At 37.8% G+C, this 20720-nt stretch overlaps 1 protein-coding gene and 1 long non-coding RNA gene across 2 annotated transcripts in view; one reads left to right on the forward strand and one right to left on the reverse strand.

Annotated features, from left to right (window-relative positions):
- LOC141495017 (uncharacterized) overlaps positions 1 to 7103 on the forward strand; it is a 38114-nt gene extending 31011 nt beyond the window's left edge. Inside the window, exons 3-4 of the long non-coding RNA XR_012470631.1 lie at positions 4349 to 4447; positions 6586 to 7103. This is a non-coding gene — a long non-coding RNA (uncharacterized LOC141495017). The remainder of the gene's footprint in view (positions 1 to 4348; positions 4448 to 6585) is intronic.
- The window catches only part of SYNPR (synaptoporin), a 365523-nt gene that overhangs the window by 93917 nt on the left and 250886 nt on the right, over positions 1 to 20720 (reverse strand). The window lies entirely within an intron of this gene.

Genomic DNA, 20720 nt, shown 5'->3' on the forward strand with positions numbered 1-20720 from the left:
GTTTAGTGTGATTTGGGTCAAATGGTCTTTGTGGTCTCTTTCATTTCTAAGATACTGTCACTTTGTAATTAGGAGCTACATTTTACCTCCACTAGAAATAATTGTACTTTAAAATCTGCTTACTTTAATTAAATTTCATATTGATTAAGTATTTATCAGCCACTTTCTATTTATAAGATGCAAGACAATGCATACAAAGCGAAATATGAACAAACTGTCCTGGTAGAGTACATTCCAGTATGTGTGTGTGTGTGTGTGTGTGTGTGTGTGTGTGTGTGTATGTGTTTGATGATGGGTGGTGGTAATACAGCATGTCCATAGATAAGTATGGATAGAGATAATAATGTTTTTCAGTAGGAAGAAGAGGACTGACAGTTTTAAGTATCAGGGAAGGCTTTTCATAGAAGAGGCACCTGAATAGCTCCTTGAAATATGATAGTGATTCCAAGATAGAGATGGGGGAAAGTGAATATTCCAAGTACAGGGAAAAGCCTTGTACAAAGATGCTGAGAGCTGAGATGGTATATTGCAGAAAGTCAGTTGAATTGCAAGGTTGAGTGCATGAGAGAGAATCATTTGAAAAAGATGTGTAAAGTGAAATGGAGCCAAATTATAGTTAGCTGAACAGAGCTTTAGAAGAAGGAGGAAAGAGGTAAGGCAAGGCAGTAAGAATTGATTAAGGTTTTAGAAGTGAAGAGAGAATCAGTAAATTAGGGAAAATATTTTCATAGCATCTTGGAGTCAGAAGTTTGATTATAATGGGTTTGATGTGTGTGTGTGTGTGTGTGTGTGTGTGTGTGTGTGTGTTTGTGTGCGTGTGTGTGCATGCATGTGTGTGCTAGAAAGGGAAGGTAATGAATATAGATAATCCCTTTTTTCCCCTAGGAACTGAGGAATGAAACAGAGGGAAGATAGAGGGCAATAAATAGCTTGAAGAAATGGTCAGGCCAAGGCAAAAATTTACAAGAATATTAGAGATCTGAGTGTGTTTTTAGGTACCAGGAAAAGCACAGTAAATATCAAGAGGTTGAAAATAAGATAGGAAATAACTGGAGGAGTAAGATTTAGGAAAAGATGGGCAGGATAGGATTAAGGCTATAAGCAGACTGTGCCCTTTGCAAAGAAAAGTGCTATATTTTTTTTCTCAGAGACTGGATGAAGAAAAGAGCTTTGAGATGTGGTGGAGGGAAGATGAGGGGGCTTGATAGACGATCTTAATTTTCTCAGTAAAGTAGGAGGTAAAGCCATTTATTGATATACAGTGGGACGAGGGGTCATAGAAACCCCCAAGAGAGGACTTGGCAAAGCTCCTGTGGAGAATGATGGAGGAGGGAATAGATAGGAGCAATTCTGTAGAGGAAGCATTCACATGACTTGGTAACTGAGTCAATACGTGGAACAGGAGATAAGAGATCTTGCCAAATCTAAAGCTATGAAGAGGGATAACGAGAAACTGGAAAGTAAGGAGAAGCATAAGAGGCTGCCTAGGAAGGAGGATGATGTGTTGGTTATGGCAGATGCGTTGGTTATGGCAGATGTGTTGGTTATGGCAGATTTGAGTTACCAATGAGAATCTATTTTTAGACATCAAACAGGTACTTGGAGAGCTAAGGGTGGATTTGGGAAGAGAAGATTTGGGATTAGATTTAGGAACCATTTGCTTCCTCTGATGTTCATTCCAGCAAATAGGCACATATAAACACAAATACAAAGAAAGTATTTTATCAATGACCTAAAATGGACTGATACTTAAGTAAGGCTTGGATTCCATTTAGGTGTCATGCTTCATAAAACTACTTCATTTTAAGTCCCCTTTGATTGTTTTTTCTTTGCCCAACAGTTTGGTTTCTCAGTGACCATTTGGGTGGTCATTCTTTTCTCCAAGAATCAGAGCTCAACTACAAACTTTAGATGAGGCACATATTAAAAACCTGATGTAACAAAAATTCTTCTCTTTAGTCTACTTAAATATTTAACATATATTCATGAAGTCTCTCCATGATATTGCATCTGGGCTGTAGTTTCATGTGGTCTCAGATTGTCTGTTTACTGAAAAAAGCAGATCTTCCTTCGATCATCAACATTTTACCTCCATCCTCAGGGTACTTTCACTACATGAAAGCCAACTTGTTGTCCTTGGAGTGACTGACATGAGAACTCAAGGAGTTTAAGACTAGAATTTGTTTTCAGGTCACATTGTGTTAATTAACTCTGTGACTATAAAGGAGAGGGGTATAAAAGAAACAAGCTAGGTGTCATTCTCCACCCTGGGCCATATGTACAAGGGCATAGAAATTTCCTTAGAGAATATATGGCAGAGTAGGAAGAACTCTGGCCCTGAAACTAGAAGACCTAGGTTGGGTCTTAGTTCTGTCCCTTGCTGATGCAGTCATATCCATTAGGGTGGGAGAATTCAGGAATTTTGTCTCTGGAGTTACATTCCTACACAGCCAAGTTAGAACCACAGAAGCAGACTGACCATGGATGGGTACTTCCATCCTGCCATTTTACTTTACTCTGTCCACACATCTATCTACACTATCCTGTACATACAGATGCTATAGACTTCTATTTGCATTTTCCTTCCTTGATCAAAGAATCTATTAACTGACTGGCTCATAGTTGTCCTCTTTATTTCCATCTCTTAACTCACACTCAGGGAAATTTATATTCATATGTGTGTCATCAACATCATCGATTCCAATGAGCTATTGTCAGATCCTCATGAAGTCTTGTCTGAGCTATAGTAATGACCACCTAATTGATCTCCCCTTCCATTTGCTTCATTCTTTAATCTATTTTATACCCAGATGCCAAGACCCAAGATATCATCAGGTCTCTCTCTCTTGCTCAAATATCTGCAGTGGCTTCCTAATGTATTTAAGATAAAATACAAACCTTCAGATCTGGTATTTGATTCCTGCTATCACCATTATCAACATCATCATCATCATCATCATCATCATCATCATCATCATCATTGCCATCATTAGCATCATCACTGATATATGGTGTTTTTCACTACTTATCTTTCTATTTGTCTCATATGTCTCCCCTTCACACTATGGGAATTCCAGCTAAATGAATTAGTAGTTATTCCCTTAATTTAATAGTCTTCTGACTCCATACCTCCTGCCTCTAAGCTGTCCCCTAATGTGTAGAATGTATTTCTTAATAGCCTGTCTTTTAGAATCCTTTTATTCCTTCAAGATTCAGTTGATATATAACCCTCCTCCATGAAGGCTTCTCTGATTTCTCTAGCCATTAATCTTTTCTCTCTCCTTCAATTTCTTGAGAACATGTTTTTTTCTGAATTCTCTTTGCTTCCTTCACTCACCACTTTGAGTATGATCTGAGTTTTGAAGGAATATAAGGATTCTGAAAGACAGACAAGAATGAGAATACTTTGTAATAAACAAATTTGGGTTCATGTGGCTTCTTCCCAGTAGAATGGAACTCTTCCTCCTTCCTTTTCTGTTTCTTTCTCTCTTCCTTCCCAGTTCCTTCCCTGTTTCTTCCTTCTTCCCTTCTCTGTTCCTTCCTCCCTTTCTTCCTTCCCCCCTTCCTTCTTCCCTCTCTTCCTTATTTTTCTCCCTTTCTTCCTCTCTTTCTTCCTTACTAAGAAAGACTAATCCAGAAGAAGCAAGTTAAACATAGAATCAGAGAGATGTTGATAAAAGGAGATGGGTTGTTCTAGAAGCAGCCTCACTGTATTATATTGTTTCTGTCCTTGAATCTCTCTCCTAAGCCAAACTTCAGATAAAGTCTTCTCATCTTTTCAAATCGATTTGTTTTCAAATTTTGATTGGAGAACCTTTTCTGTGTTACTGGTTATATCTCTGTATAAGCCATGGAAATTGCATACTTTTCTGGGAGGCTCACTGGATTCATTCAAGACCAGACCCAAGTCAGATACCATGGAGTGGGTGACAGCTTTTTAAATTTAAGCCATCATCCATGATGTTTCTTCCTCTACCAAAGAGTGGGTGACAACCTTTTAAACTCAAGTCATCATCCATGATGCTTTTCATGCCTGAGTTTTGTCACTTGTGAGTAGGTCTGCATAACTATGCCTTATTTTTCTAACTTGAACAAAAACTGAAAATGAAAGTTCTTGGAAGAAAATGTGAGGCTGCACCCCACTGTGTGTGGTTCAGCAGGAGCATCCTTCAGGCCACTTAATTGTGACATTTTAACAACACATTTCTCTCTTCATTTTAAATGCACTCAGGCTCTTGGTTTTTGTGTACTGTGCCATTATTTTGGGGAAAGAATATGAAAACAGTCATTTATGTATCATTTTTAAAAAAATGAGCTATAGTTTCTAAAATACATGGGGTTTTTGTAGTTACAGAAAGAAAGAGCTTGGACAAGAAGAAGGATGACATGGAGACTTCAGATGCCGTGACATCAGCCTTACAAAGGGGAGCCGATGAGTTCTTTGTCTGTAAGATAAGTTTTTTTTTCCCTCATAAGCAGCCACATCTAAATAGCTTTTAGAAAGGAAAGTGATGTTCTCTTGGGCCTGGGTAACTATGTCACACGTAGCAGCTATCAGTGAATAGATGAGTGTACCCAGCAAAGAATTAGATGAAAGAAAAACCCCAGTCTTGTTTTGGCATTTGAATTCTTAGAGTGACTTACATTTGATTTTCTTGCTAAGCATTCTTTTTGCTGGAGAATAGGGCTGGAATGGATTTTGAAAGCAAGTAGCCTGCCCACATTCTTTTATCTGCCTTAGGCTCTCAGTCATCTAAGCTAATGGGGGCATGGGGCAGATCATCCAAGACAATAAGGCAGAGTACTTTAAATGTCACATTTACTCTCCACATGGAAAACTTGTAATGTAGAAGTATAGGCTAAAAGTGGTCTTTCTCTTGTCTGAGGGTAAATATAGCTGTTTGAAAGCCTAATCAACAGCTGGGCTGCTGGGTAATATCGACATATACTTTACCTCGATATATATGTGTATGTGTTTGTGTGTATAAATTCATATATATGTATGCACATATACTTACATTTTGTCATTGTTTTCTCAATTAGCTGTGCATGGCTCTTTGTGATTCCATTTGGGATTTCCTTCTCAAAACTAGAATGGTTTGTCATTTCCTTCTCCAGTTCATTTACAGAAAAGGAAACTGAGGCAAATGGGACTATGGGATTTGCCCAGGGTTACACAGATAATAAGTGTGTGAAGCTGGATATGAACACAGGTTTTCTGGACCCCAGGGATAGCATTACCTAGATGCCCCCAATACACACTTATGTATTGATGTATGTATGGTTATATGTATACATGTTTAATATAAATATACTAAATAATATTGAATAATTTTATATAAATATGTAGTAGAACTTTCAAAGAATAGCCATTATACTCACAGATGAGTACTATATGTTTGTGAATAAAAGCAACATCCACATAAAAGAAATTTAACTTCTTAGAAAAATGACAGAGCCCCAGAATCCTAGAAATAAGAAAGGACTCTAAAGAGCATCTATTAACTAAGTTGTTTTTAAAAAAAGAGCTCTTCCTATCCTATATTTGCTATAGAGCCACATAGCCTCAAGATGAGCTCTGATGAATGGGAACCCTTCATTTTCCATGGAAGCCAGTTCTCTTTTTGTTGGGAAATTGTTGGGGGGGGGTTCTTCTTTTTCTGACCTCATGCCTAAATTATTCTTATTGTACATATTGCTCCCAGTTCTCTCCTTTTGGGTCCAAAACAAATGAATCTTATCCCAAAAGATAGCTCTCAAAATATTTGAAGATAGTCATTATGGCCCTCATTCATCTTCTCTGTAAAGTAAACATCATTTGTCCCTTCACCTGATCCTTGGATGTCCTGGATTCAAAACCTTTCACCATCCTGTTTGCTCTTCTTTGAATTTATTTAGTTTTAAAGTAGCATATCTATCTTGGTAACGCATTACGTGAAAGTTTTTGTATCCTAATTACTGTAAGAATAGAGCTTTGCTCTTCTTTTTTTAGGGGGTGGGGTGGGTCCAATTTATTATTTCCTTCTAGGGGAAATTGAGAACACATTAATTAGAGTGCTGGGTCTGGAGTCAGGAAAATGAATTCAAATATAGCTTCAGTCATTTACTAGCTATAACCCTGGGCAAGTCACTTCACCTGTTTGCCTCAATTTCCTCTATTGTAAAATGGGGACAAATGACAGCACTTACCTTACAGGGTTACTGTGAGGATCTTATGGGATAATTTTAGTAGAAGTGATTAGTAGAATGTCTCACATATAAGTGCCTAATAAATTATCATTCTCTTCTTACCCACCTTCCCTTAAAAACTTTTCCTCTGAATCAGATTATAGTTTTACAGAGCAATTTGGGCAAAAAGCAGCTAAGTACCTTGCCCAGAGTCACCAGCTAGAATGTTTAAGAGGTAATCCAATCTCCTGGACATTAAGGCACAGCCAAGGCCCTCTATCCACTACATCAAGTTTTGCTAAAGTTGACCCAGCAATTCCAATTCTAGGACTATAGTCAGAAGAAATTGTAAAAATGGGAAAAGTCCTATACATTCCAAAATATTCATAGCAACTTTTTTTTTTTGCACTGGCAAAGAACTGGACATCGAGGAGATGCCAATCAGTTGGGGAATGGCTAAACAAGTTATGGTACATGAATACAATGGAATATTATTGTTCTATAAGAAACAATGAATGGTCAGACTCCAGAAAAACATGGAATGACTTACAGGATCTGATGCCGAGCGAAGGGAGTAGAGCCAAGAGAACAATGAACACATCAACATCAACACTGTGAGATGAACAACCTTGATGGAAGGAACTCCTCTCAGCAGTTCAGAGAGCTGGGAGAACTGTATTAGACTGGTAATGGACTATATTATCCCCAACCAGAGGAAGAAAAGCAAAACGACGCACCCCCCCCCCCCACAAACACAGAAAAAAACCCACCCCTACCAAATCTGATGAACACTTTATAAAAATTATCTCTGGTTTATCACTTTCCTTTAATCCTAATTCTGCATGCCCAAAATTACTAATTTATAAATATGTTTAACAGAATATATGTGTAAATTGATAACCTGACTGTTCCTTACTGAGGGGAGGGGGGTAGGAAGGAAGGGTGGAGGGAAATTTTGTAACTTGGAAATATATACATGTACAAATGGATGAAAATAAATGAAGTAAATAATAAAAAATAAAGTTGATATTAAAAGCCATTTGCATTTCTCAGGAATATCATAATCTGCTATGGGATGAATAGCTTAGGAGAATTCTAAGTGACCAAAGGTAGAACAGGTTTCACTTCAGATAAGTCATAACACATGACACATAATACAAAACATATCTACTGGACACAACAGTACAATTTTTCCACAATCTCAATGAAATGCCATGGTTCTCCTCTCATCCTATATATCTCCTTATCACAAAGAAAAAAAGCTCCTTCAACCATAATGCTAGACACCTCACCTTCCTCCACCTCACTTATAAATTGTAAATGATATAGAAGTAAAATAGATTGGTATCTTTCCAGATTGACTGCTCAAGGTTGTAGAATCTGTTTAATGGTGCCAAAGACTGTTAAATGTATTATGGTCAATGTCTACAGGCATCTTCAGTGAAGTAGCTAAAGAGCAAACCTCAAAGTCCTACCCCATCTCTGCCACAAATTGATGGTGTTATCTTAAGCAAGTCAGTTAATATCATCATGTCACAAGAAGTTTCTGGGATTTTTCAGGTGCAAAGTAAAAATGTACATTAATATTAGGTGTTTTTCTTTGGTAGTTTCTATGTCAAAGAAATCAAGGTTCATTTGGGGAAAATAGTAGAGGTATTCATCAGAATCTTTTTTATCTTCAGAGCATGAAGGAGTGTGACTAGTCCCAAGACACAAAGAATTAACCTCCATATAAGGAGGAACTTACAGAAATATTAAATGCTTTGAAATGAAACTAGGATGGGAAAAAGAGTCAGAGAATATTCTTACAAAGTCTATTAAGAAGACATATAAGAAGAAACACTAACTCATTTAATTAAAATTTGAAAAGAAGTCCACTAACTGTGAAGGAAGGAAAAGAGCAAGAAAACCGTTGCTACAAACTTCTCTATAAAGGTCTGATACTTAAGACACATAGGACATGGCTTCAAATATATAAAAACAAGACCCATTCCTCAAGAGATAAATGATCAAAGGGTATGAACAGCCACTTCTCAAAAGAAGAAACGGAAGCTGTCGATTACCATATGAAAAATTCTCCAAAATTTGAGCTATTACCCCTCCCCCCATCACTAAACTGAATATATCTTTTGACTCAATGACATCACTACTAGGTATATTTTCTAGAGATAAAAGAAAGAGGGAAAGGCATCAAGCATATTTACAAAAACATTTGCGTGCTATGTTCACTTTTTAAAATTTCTTTTATGTTTTTATTTCGTATGTTCCACCCTCTCCATTCTACTTCCTCTTTCACAACTTGACTAATATTTTAAACACATTAGGTATGTACAATCTATATAAGATTGTTCATTGCCATGGGGAGGGTGGAGGGAAGGGAGCATGATAGAAAAATGTGAAACTCAAAAGCTTGCAAAAAGGACAAATGTAAAAAATCACTTTTGCATGTAATTGGAGAAAATAAATAAAAATAAAAAATAAAATATATTTATATGCTAATTTCAATTACATTTTTAGTCCTAATCTTTCTTGAACCTCTCTGCAGTGTGATTCTGTCAAGCAGCCTCCCCAGCCCCCCACCCCCCCCATGAGTTCTCTCTCCTCCTTTGGTTGTATTGACATTTCTTTTCCAGATTCTCTTCTTACTTGGCTGATTACCTCTTCTTTGTGTCATTTGTAGGATCATCATCCATTTCTCATTCCTGATATGAGGGTGCACTAAAGAACACTGTATTAGGCCCTCTGCATCCTCTTTCTATATGCTCTTGGTGATTTCATGACCTTTAATGGATCAAATTGTGATTGCACATAAGCCTCAAATCCACATTTCTATCTCTCATTTATCCTGAGCTTCAGTTCCATATCTCTGTCTATTTTTTAGACATTTCTACCTTGTTATCCTGAAGGGATCTGAAATTTAACATGTTCAAAATAGAACTCAATCATTTTTTTCCCAAATTCTCTCCTCTAGCCTTCATTCTGTTCTTTTTATAGGATGACATTCCATCTCTTATCTCAATGCCCTTGTTTTGGCTATCTCCCATGACTCGAATACTCTCCTTACTCAGCCCCTAGAAAAGTTGGAATTCCTGGCTCTCATCAAGAATCCTATCAAGTATCAACTCCTTCTTCAAGAGTGTTTTCCAATTCCCCTAGTTGTTAATGCTGGGGGCCAACCCAAACTGTGTTTTTATTTCATGTCTGTTTCTCTCAATATATTGTCTTCTTCCACATATTAGTTCTTTGAAGGCAGTGGCCATTTCACTTTAGTATCTGTATCCCTAGTATATAGGATGCCTTATTACCTTGAAGTAGAAATTAAAGTGCTTAATGATTGATTATATTCATGGATATTTTTAAAAGAACCAAAAAGATACAGATCTTCAGTAATATTAAGTTGGAGTTAGTAGACTTGAATTCAGGTCCACTATGTGATCAGGAGTAAATCACTTCATGTATTCAGACTTCATTTCCTAATTTGTAAACTGTTAGGGTCAGATCTGATCACAGCTACCTTCCTGCTCCATGGATATCTGATACCTAAAAAGGTCTTAAGGTGGTAGGTGCTAAAATATATAAGCATAACATACCTCTTGCAATGGCATCAGAGTTCATCTTAGAGAATGGAACAATTCTAAGAGATCTTCACAAAATCTGCTGTTTTGTAATTCTGGTCCCTGGTATTTTCTTGTACATCAAATAAACCGATAGTATCTACAGCTCCCTGGAATGCTTAAAGATCCAGAACTCATGCAAATCAATCTCTAACAAACAGTATTTCTAACTTATCTTGATGAAAGAAGGTTACTCTTTGTACTCAGGAAAGTCCTTAAGGGAACTCACCATGAATCCTATTAAATTGGCATAATCATTTTTTCTTTGGAGTAGAAGCCAGCTGAGCCCTGTCTGGAGAAATATCACCAGAGGTTCAATCCATCAAGATGAGTGGAATGCCTATAAATGAGCATTTTCAAAATCTGACCATTAACATTGGAAATCAGTTGAATCACTCCCCAGTACCAGGTCTGTGGGGAGGGCAAAGACTTGCTCCTTTGAGAACTTCCAATGTGTGCATTTTCTCAGTACATTTGAGTGGGGTCATGGGTCATACTCTGAGAAGTTCTCCAAGGAATATCCTTGCAAAACTGTGATTTATTTTAATGGCTCCCCTCTGTCAAAGAGAGAGTTTTTTTGTGTAATGTTGAGTGGCAGAAATCATTCTTAAAGCTTCGAGAATTTTGTGAATCTCTGGGTTCTAAAACCACCCCCCTCATTTGAACAAATAAATATGTCTGTGCCTCCCTTCATTGACTGTATCAGTGACGGTGATCTAGTATTTACTCAATATTCAAGTCAGCCATGGCTTCTCACGCTGTTGGGATTTGATTCATATTTTGCCATAAATCCTTATTAGAGGATATAACTAATATATTAGAAACTTTGTCTTTTTTTATTATTTCAGGAATATCCATAGTGTCTTATTTATGAAGATTATTAATAATATTGATAAGCTCTGGATGTCATAGGCTATTTTCTAGTCTTTCTTTTTATTCTTATCCTTTTCAGTCATTTTTTCCCTCCTTCAGCCTGCCATGTTTTGTAGATTTGTTTTTAACCCCCCAAGCCTCAGCAAGCTTGTTTGATATCTCATCTTTCCTTTCATTTATTACTTGTCTTCATCTCCTTTCTATGCTTTCATCTTCCTCCTTGACTGCTGAGAGCCCCCTCATGGCTTCTAGATTAAATCTCCCTCTCTTGTCATTGTCCTCATCACTTTTCTTAATTAGATAATATCTGGGATGTGCTTTGAAGATGTAAAGGGATGTACAAGTGCTGAGTAAGACAGTTATTAAGATCTGAAATCTTTATATAATTCAAATTCCTCTTGCATCTCTTGACTTTTCTGGAACCCATGGCAAGGTACTAAAGGGAGTAAGAGATTTGACATTCCTCTGTCTGTATGAGAATATACAAATATAGTTGCCCCTTTGTACACGAGACAGTGCCTAGCACATCATAAACTCTCAATAAATGCTTATTTCCTTCCCTTTGGACCTGGCCTGTCCATCAGAGGAAATGAATGCATATTCATGTACGACTCCTTTGAAGATCATGAGTGGGGACTATTTGAGAAATCAGGACAAAGGACAGCAGACTTGTCAGACAGCTTAGCAAAGGATCCATAGCGAGTCATCAAGAAGACTCTATGTTTGATTTTCTTTGGAAAATGAGAAACATCTTTTAATATCTGATAGTTATATGGAAAAACTCCAGTAGGAACCTGGGGACTTTGCAAGAAAACTCCATCCATTCTTCCAGATTCTTTATGACTTGGCACAAGCAGCCTTGCTGTCCCTCATGGATGCACTAAAAGCTCACAGGATTAGTTTTTAGAACAGGCAAGGAAGCTCATAATTTCCCTCCTTTCTTTCAAACATATTGGGATTCAATCTCTCAAAATACTTAAATTGAAATCACTTTCTGCCTCAATACTCCTCTGTAATCGCTTAATTTAATCCACGCGATTAATTCCTTGTTATTGTTGTTCAGCTGGGTCTAACTCTCCACGTCCTCATCTGAGGTTTTCTTAGCAAGAACAATGGGGAGGTTTGTCATTTCCTTCTTCAATTCATTTTACAGATGAGTACACTGAGGCAAGCAAGTTACAGAATTTATCAGGGGTCAGTCACACAGTTAGTGTCTGATGTTGGATTCGAACTCAGGAAGGGGAGTCTTCCTGACTCTAAGTCTGTTGCTCTGTTCACTATGGTACCACCTAGCTACTCTATATTTTCCTTAGCGTCATTTTTACCTTCATATTCAGGAAATTCAAATTTGGCAATTTCATTTTCTTTGATGAAGAAAATCCTTTCTGATGGATATTTTTAAGAGATCTTTTCCACTTTTGAGGAGTCTTTTCATCATTCATCACATTTCATCCTTAAATGCCCTCTGAATGACAGAATTTACTTGAATTTTTCCCATGTCATATTTTAATCATAGGGTCCAGGGTATTAGGTCTAGGTTCTGTTCATTTAGCTCTATAATTATCTAACATGATATCACTGAAATTGGGGACCATGAATTTAGAAAACTTTTGTCCATTCATTTAAAATTCAACAAATTGATATTAAATGCTACTGTGAACAGAATTCTCTGCTTATTACTGTGGAAGACACAAAAATAAATAAGTCCCTGCTCTCACGTTGTTTATAGTCTAAGGAATTCTTATTTCACAACCATGTTACAAAAGCTCTCTCTGAAATTGCCTCCCAGTGCTTACCCATATGTTTGATGGTTGATTGATTGATTCAGTCCATTTGATTGATGTGGAGGTTGAGGGGCAGACAGGTTTAAATAACTTCCCTAGAGCCTGTACAAATTCGAGAAACTTCCAAATCACTTCTCTGGGGCTGGCTTTTCACATTTATAAAATGAGGGAAATTAGATGAGATGAATGGAAAGTGCCTACCCATCTCCAAATTATGATCTTATTTGTGATGGTTTTGGAGGGAGATTATACTTGGTCCTCATAAAACGTGTTAGAGAGAGATTGGGAGCTGTTGGCTGCTGCCTAAGCTTGGACAAATGCAAGGGCTGCTAGAAAGATGGAGATTTGTGTGGAACATTGAGAAGGATATGAAAGTAAAGTTTTCAGCCATGCACTTGATGAAAATTAATGCTTTCTGTTTGTACTGTCTAGGCATGGGGAAATGCCAATAGGAAAATAAGCAGTTATCTTTCATCAGCTGCCTCAGGCCTTTCCCATTCCCCATTGAAGCTTCAGTGATTCTGACTCCAAGATTTATGCAACTGCCTTGAATCAGGAAGAAGCTGAGGTATAGGACTCAGTTGCAGTGGTTCTAATGTATTCTAAGAGGGAAAAGAAATGTCATGGGATTCCTTAATGTACAAAAGTAATGACCTGGAAGCACTAGATAGCTATACTTTCATGGGGAAGGGCAGAAACAATAAAAACCAATGCAAAGAAAAGATCTCTGAGAAAGATAACTGCCATTAAATAGAGTCACTCAAGGGTTCAGTTGGGGATCACTTCTCACTGAAGGTAAAAATAAGAGCTCACATTCATTTCCATAGCTAGATATTGAGGATCCAGAAATGAATTGATTTTTGTCCTCAACAAACTTATATTCCATTGGGTGGGGATAGGAAAGAATGTTGTTCAGTCATTTTTCAGTCATGTCCAGCTCTTTGTGACTCTATTTGGGGTCTTCTTGGCAAAGATACTGGAGTGGTTTGCTATTTCTTTCTCCAGATCATGCTACTGATGGGGAAATTGAGACAGGCAGGGTTAAGTGATTTCCCCAAGGTCATACTGCTAGCAAGTATCTGACTTGAACTCAGGAAGATGAGTTTTTCTGACTTCACTCAATCAAAGTCAAACAAAATTGGGGAGGAGGTCACTTACAACTGGAGAAAGGGGGAAAGACCTGAAGAAGGTGAGCTTAGGCAGAGGTGAGGAGAATTCCAACAAATAGGGAATCTACAAGGGTGAGGAGGTAGGAAGAACTAGAATGCTGTGTGTGGAGAACAGCAAGTTGATCATTTTTGTTCAAAAACACAAATGCATGGCTTGAAAAAGGGACTGGTTAGAGAGAGAAGAGGGGGAGATATATGCAAGCGATCTTTTGGAAATAGACTCCAGCTATGACACTGCCCTGCAGGAATCCCTGTAGGAATAAAGTTTGAATTACTGTCCTTGTCTCAATAATGCATATTCATTTCTATAGTGGAAACAACAATGGATATCAGGGTTGGAGGTCTTGGGTCCGAGGTCTACCTCTACCATTTAAGAAAGTAGCATTTATGATAGTGGAAAGAAAGCTCAGTGTGAAGTCAGGGGCCCTGGATGCTGTCAGTTACTACCTGTTTGTCCATGGATGAACCTCCTAACCTTTATGAACCTTAGTCTCCTTTACCGTGAAAGAGAATAATGATATTTACACAATTTATCAATATTGCAGGATTGCTATGAGGCTAAAAGGAAATAGTAGAAGTAAAGTGCTTTACAAACCTTAGTGTCCATAGTATTGTCAATCCAGAATAGCTTGGTTTGTGGAAGAACAGGCTAACAATATAATTGAGAAGTCCTCAGTTTAAATTCTACTCCTGATACATTTTACCTCTGTAACCATTGACAAATCACCCAAGGAACTTTCCAGAAGATAAATGATCAATGAGTTGTCCACCTGCATTGGTGGAAGAATTTGCCTTATTGAGAATTGCCTACACTGGTAAAATCACAGGTTCACATACAATTATTATTATAGTTTGATGGTTAATCGAGATTTTTCCCTTTTCAGTATCAGTATTTTCTCTTGTGGAAATTTCTAGTTTCTAGATATTGTCTTGAACTCTTTGGAGCTGAGTACAGGAAGCTCCAACATCAAGAATTTAAGAGATTCCATTTTGACACAGTTGAGTAGTAAAAGCAATAGTTAACACTGGGGAAAAAGAAAATACATCTCCAGCTCCCACAAAATAAAGAATTCATGGCTTATCATGTAATATTTTATGATAGCATTTGTGGATTAGATCAAGAGAGGTAGAAGCAAAAATGCTGAAAAATGGAATGTACATTCCTTAAAATGTGTGTCCTGTTCCCCAAAATCATTAAGAAGTCTCTATGGAGTCATAATTTCTTACTTTCCCAAAACTGCAGTCTCAAAATTGGAGGGATCTCAGAGAAAACCCAATCTAACCTGTATCTGACTAAAAATTTCTTCTTAGGGTAGCCCCTCTCCTCAAAGAGCTTAGTAAAGTCATGTGTACATGGGTAGGTAAATGCATTGCATATCTCTAATTTCAAGAGGTGCAGTTTACAAACAAAGAAAAGGGCCTGGACAAGAAATGGATCACAGAAAAGGTGGAAGTAGAGCTATCCCTTGGAAAAATCTAGCCTTTCTAAGATGTAAAAATGAGGAGAGAGTGCATTTAAGACTTGGGAGAAGTTTGCAAAGGTAAGGAGTTGGGAAACTGAATGGTTTGGGTAGGAAATAGCAATAGGTTTGTTTGATGGAGGAGATGTCCAGCATAACAATACAGAAAAGAAGGGGAGAGGCAGATGTTAGGCTGCTTTAAGTATTAGAACAAGAATTTAATACCTTAACTTAGAAGTTTGTAATTACTGAAGATTTTTGAATAGGTTAAAAATATAGGCAGGGTTATTTGTGTTTTAGGATGCCTCATTTTCCAACTGGGCTTAATTTCCATTAGAGAGGGGTGAGGAGAGAAATCAGAATACACAATAGGAAGCTCTCCTTCCCTTCCTCCCTTCCTCCTTTCCTCTATCTCTTCCTCCTCCTTCTCCTTCTTCTGTCCCTGTCTCTGTCTTTTTCTCTCTCTGTCTCTCCCCCTCCTTCTTCCTTCCTCTCTCCCTCCCCCATCTCCATATATATTTACCCACAAATACACAATATAGCTATTGATTTATCTGTCCATTAAAATATATATACATACATGGATGACATTTATTCCAGATTTAGGACTAAATTATTCTCCCTAAATTGATCTTACAAATTTATACATGTATCTTTTCACTTGATGCTAGATAATGACCAGTAGTCCCCTCATTCGTCAAGATAAGTGGAATAAATATTGTACTGTATTGTACCGTAGATTTAGAATTAGGACGACTTGGTTTTAGATCCCCCCTCAGTCAAATACTATCTATATAACTGTGGGTAAGTTATCAAACCTCTTTGGCCTCAGTTTCCTAATATGTAAAATGAGGGGGTTAGGTTTGCAAGTATATATGATAACTTTCTTTTGGATGTAATAGGAATAACTTCTCAATAGCATTTTAAAGTCTGCAAATGCTTTACATACATTATCTTTTTCATAGGTTGCCCTGCACTCTCCTGATGGAGGTATTGCTATTATCCCCAATTTATAGAGGGAGAAACAGGTGAGATTAGGTAAAATGACTTGCCCAGGGTCACAAAGCAGATTGTCAAATATAGTAGCATTTAAACTCAGTTCTTTATAACTCCTACGTTTAGAATTCTATTCATAATGCCACTTAGCTGACTCATGTTAAGTTTGAAATGCCATTGGGACATGCAAATGGAGCCTTCCAGTACATCATTAAGCAAGGCATGAGTTCTTAATCTCCATATCCATTGATTGCATTGGAAAGATGGCCATGTGGGCAGGAAATCAAAAGTCCCCAAGTCAGTGAAGACTCCTGTTCAGGGACAGTAAGATTCTTAGAGAAAGGCTGGATGGACTTTTTAACTTTTGCTGATTTGTTTGGTTCTGCCTTCTGTTTTCCTTCCAGAAAGCATTATGGAAAGTGTTTGAGAACACACCGATGATTTGGCTACAGGCGCTGTGCTGAAAATTGAAGTGATTTTTAAAATTACAGAACACAGTCATCTGGGCACTAGTGATGAACCAAAACTAGAAAGCAATTCACATCCCATTTTCATTTAGTCTTGCCCAACATAAGGTCCTTACATTTATTTCCTACACAGCACGCTTTGTTCCAAACAGAATATTTATGCACTGGGGCCTTGTTTTGTTTGTTTTTTAATCTATCTGCAGAAGGGGGCTATAACCCTCCATCATTCTTCAGAGCACAAACTTCGTGCTGAGGAACTCCTCCATTTCCTGGCTGAGGACTTCATTAAGGAGAGCACTAACTCTAAATGCAAAAAATAAAATATTTTTGTGCTGATGCAAGCCTTTGTTTTCATTGCCTGGTGGGAAGAGGGGGTGCCGAAAATTCAAAAAGATTGCTTCTTAAATAGCATATTGAATATTTGTACTGAATTGTAACATGGGCATAGGAACCATCTACTTCCCAATTTTTGTGAACAATTTATTGATGCCAGAGGTCACTGAGTATGTATTTATTTCTGGTGATTAGCTCATGGCAACTATCAGAGACAAAATGAGAAATTCTAGAATATCACAAAATGGGCCTGGAATCTACCGATAAGAGGTAGATAGAGACCTCTGGGATACTGGTTCCTGCAAAAGTAGACCTTAGTCTCTATGGGTGCAGACCTTGGGAAATCAGTATATATATTCCTGCTGATTAAACCATCCTCAGGCAAAGGAAAAAATGGGAAGGACTGTGCCTTGAATGGGGTAGCCATGGGGGTGTGTATAAGGAGAAAACAGCATTTTGGAAGCTTTCTATTTCACTAATTAATCATCCTCCAAGGTACTGAACTAAATTGTTTTCACTTGTTAAACGAGTTTTACCAGCATTTGCTTAATTGTGAGCCAGCGGATGAAGAAATTCCAGTTTTTAGTTTTACTCTCGTTTTTGTCATTTTTATTTTCTCTGAGGAAGAACTGGGACTGCCAAGCGAGTTCATTTTCTGTACCTGCGTCATTTGATCACCTAGCATAGTCACTTTCAAAGACAAAGGATTTAATAACTATTGAATGAAGGATTACAAAATGCAAAAGCATTTAATCACCAATCTATTTTAAGGATACAAACCCCAAAGTGATAGTCTTTTCTTTCAAGAGGTTTACATATAAATGAGGGAGATAGCCCATATAAAAGAATACTGGAAAGGAAAATCTGTCCTGGCTTGAGTCACTGGAATAGTAGATGGGGTTATGGGAGTGTGGATTGTTTAGACCTTTTCACATTAGTGGAAGTACTGAATGTTCTATAAAAAGTAGAAAGGGGTCTGGCATGGATGGATATGAAACAAGATCAAGTAGAAGCTCTACGTATATGTATTAGATGCTTTTTCATACACACACACACACACACACACACACACACACACACACACACACACACGGCAGAGTTGCAAAGCCAAGTAGAGAGAGGCAGTCTCTGGTACAAGTGAGACTGCTATTCTGCTACTGCTGGCGAAGAATGAAGAGAGGGCCTGGAGAACAGAAGATAATTCAATTCAGTAACCCAGATTAAAAAAAATGTTCAAAAAATGGAAGTGGGTGGGCAATGAAAGTTCAACATAAGAGATTGACTATCTTCTAAAATAGTACTAGAACTATTCAAGGAATCAGACTTATGTCTGGTGATGGAAGCTAAGAGCAAAAAAAAAAGAGATTCTGAGAGTTACTTTGGAAAGAAAGAAGGTTCAGAGAAGGGAGAGGACCTCTAGAATAAATGGAATGATAATAACTGACTAAAATGGTCCCTTCTTCTATGCTTAGGGAGAATAGCCTTTACACTGGCAATGATAGAACAAAAACGATTAAAAGGGGATTTTCTACTTGAGATAATTTAGGAGATACTAAGGAACACCTCATTGCCTTAAATCAATTCTACTGACTGAGATGAACAATATCTCTGTTATTGAAAAAAGTTGATAGATATTATTGCAAAACTACTGTCAGTGTGAAAGGCTGAAAATGGAGGAAGTACCACCATATTGGAGAGGCCAATTTTTCAAAAAAAAATGAGAAAAGACAAGGGCCAGTGAACTTAAGTTTAATTTTTGAGAAAATATTGTAATTGATTATTGAAGTGATAGTGAAAGTCTGGAAAGGAAATTATTCCTTATAGAGAGGCAGCATGACTTAATCATGAGCCAGCTGTGCCACATTCATTTTTTGACAGAAAGGCCAAATTGGCAGATGGGGAGAATGCTTACTTAACCTTTGCCTAGAATTTATCAGAGGATTCGATAACATATCTCATCTTCTTTTGGACAGCACAGAGAGATGTGAAACAGATTATAACCTAGATGGAGTCCAAACTGATCAAATGACTGGACTCAAAGATGAGTTTTCATTGACTTAATATCAGCGGGGTGAGAAGTCTCCAACATAGTACTCCAGGGATCTCTTCTTGACTCTGCATTGTTTAGCAACTTTAATCTATGACATACACAAAGGTATAGATGATATGCTCACAGGCACAACATAGGGGGGACATGTTCAGACAGTAGATTAAAAAAAGATTGTGGACTTCAGTAGACTTCAGTCTCATGAAACATCAAGGTGATAAGACAGAAAAACATAATGTGACCTTAGGATGCCTTAAGAAAGCTATCTTTTCTATGAAAAAAAGGTGCGATAGCACCTCCAAAAATGTGATAACCCTAGGCATATCTGGAATGCTGTGGTCAGTTTGAAAAGCATAACCTAAGTTGATAAGACAGAAACCATTCAGCAGAGAGCAACTAAGGATGGAAAGCTTGTGCCACATGAGCATAACTTTGAGGGACTAGGCATTGCTTTTTTTATCCTAGAGAAGATATGCTCAAGGGAGGCATGATAGCTATTTTCAAAGATTTGAAGGGGGACCATATGAAAGAGGAATTAGACTTGTTTGATTATAAAAAGGAGAATAACAAGTAATGACTTGGATTTGCAAGCTGTTGAAGCTAGTAGCTCCAACGTGAAATGAGCAACCTGGGAAAGGAATAGACTTCCCTTCCTTGGAGGGAGTAGACTTAGCCTCCTTTGCAAGCAAAAATAAATGGATGTTCACTTGTCTGATGTGTTTTGATGGAGATAGTTCTAGAGGTATGGATTATTATTGGATTTAATTATATGGATTATGGACTATTAGACTAGATGACCTCTAAGGTTCTCAAATGCTGTGATTCTGAAAATTGAGTGTTTATTAAGTTCCCACTATGCGCAACTGTTATTTATTTCTAACATGTGTGAAGATTTCCAAGAAGTCGGTGCTGTGAAGTTAATTTGGTACCATATTCCTGATATTAGTATCACGTTGCTTTGTTGTTCCCTAATTCACTAATTCCACTAATCTCCTAGTCATTAGCGGAAATTATCCCACTCCTCTAATTAGGCATCATGTGGTTTAGTGGGATAAGCGTAGGATTAGGATTCCAGAGCCCTTGGTTCAAGTCCCAATCTGGCCGGGAGTTAACTGCATGGTCTAGCATGAGTTAGTTGACCTCTTCAGTGTTTTTGCCTTCCTTTTCTCTCTCTCTCTCTCTCTCTCTCTCTCTCTCTCTCTCTCTCTCTCACTCATGTGTGTGTGTGTGTGTGTGTGTGTGTGTGTGTGTGTCAGAGGAAGAGACAGAGAAGAGACAGAGATCCAAAGAGATAGAAACAGAAAGTCATCTTGCTATCAAGACCAACTCTCTTACACAGAAATTTTCTTTCCTTTAAAAGTATTTGTAATGTCTCAAAAGTGCTATAAAACAACTCTTTCTCCTCTCTTGCCGAGTCCATGCTAGTGGAGAAAGGGGAACAACCTCCTACCAGGTTGGGAGATGATAAATGACCCAAACTCATACTTTCAAGACACCATATGAGGTAGAGTTGGGAGGTCTGTCTTGATTCACCCCTGGAACAGTCATACTGGGGTCTATCTGCCTTCCATGAAGGTGCCACCCTCCAATGTCAATGCCACGTAGCTCCAGCTCCTCCTTGTCACGTGCTTCCACTTTGCTGCTGTTGCTATCAGCTCTTTCAGTGACCCATCTGCCACTGACCACTGAAGCACCAACATTGCTGCTTACCTCAGGCTTTTTGGCTTCCATCTACTGATGTCTGCTCTTTCTAGTTTTCTTGTTTTCTTGGAGCTAATTCTTTCAATGATCATTCATTGCATTCCCTGG

This window comes from Macrotis lagotis, chromosome 8 (assembly GCF_037893015.1).
Source record: "Macrotis lagotis isolate mMagLag1 chromosome 8, bilby.v1.9.chrom.fasta, whole genome shotgun sequence".
NCBI lineage: Eukaryota > Metazoa > Chordata > Mammalia > Peramelemorphia > Peramelidae > Macrotis > Macrotis lagotis.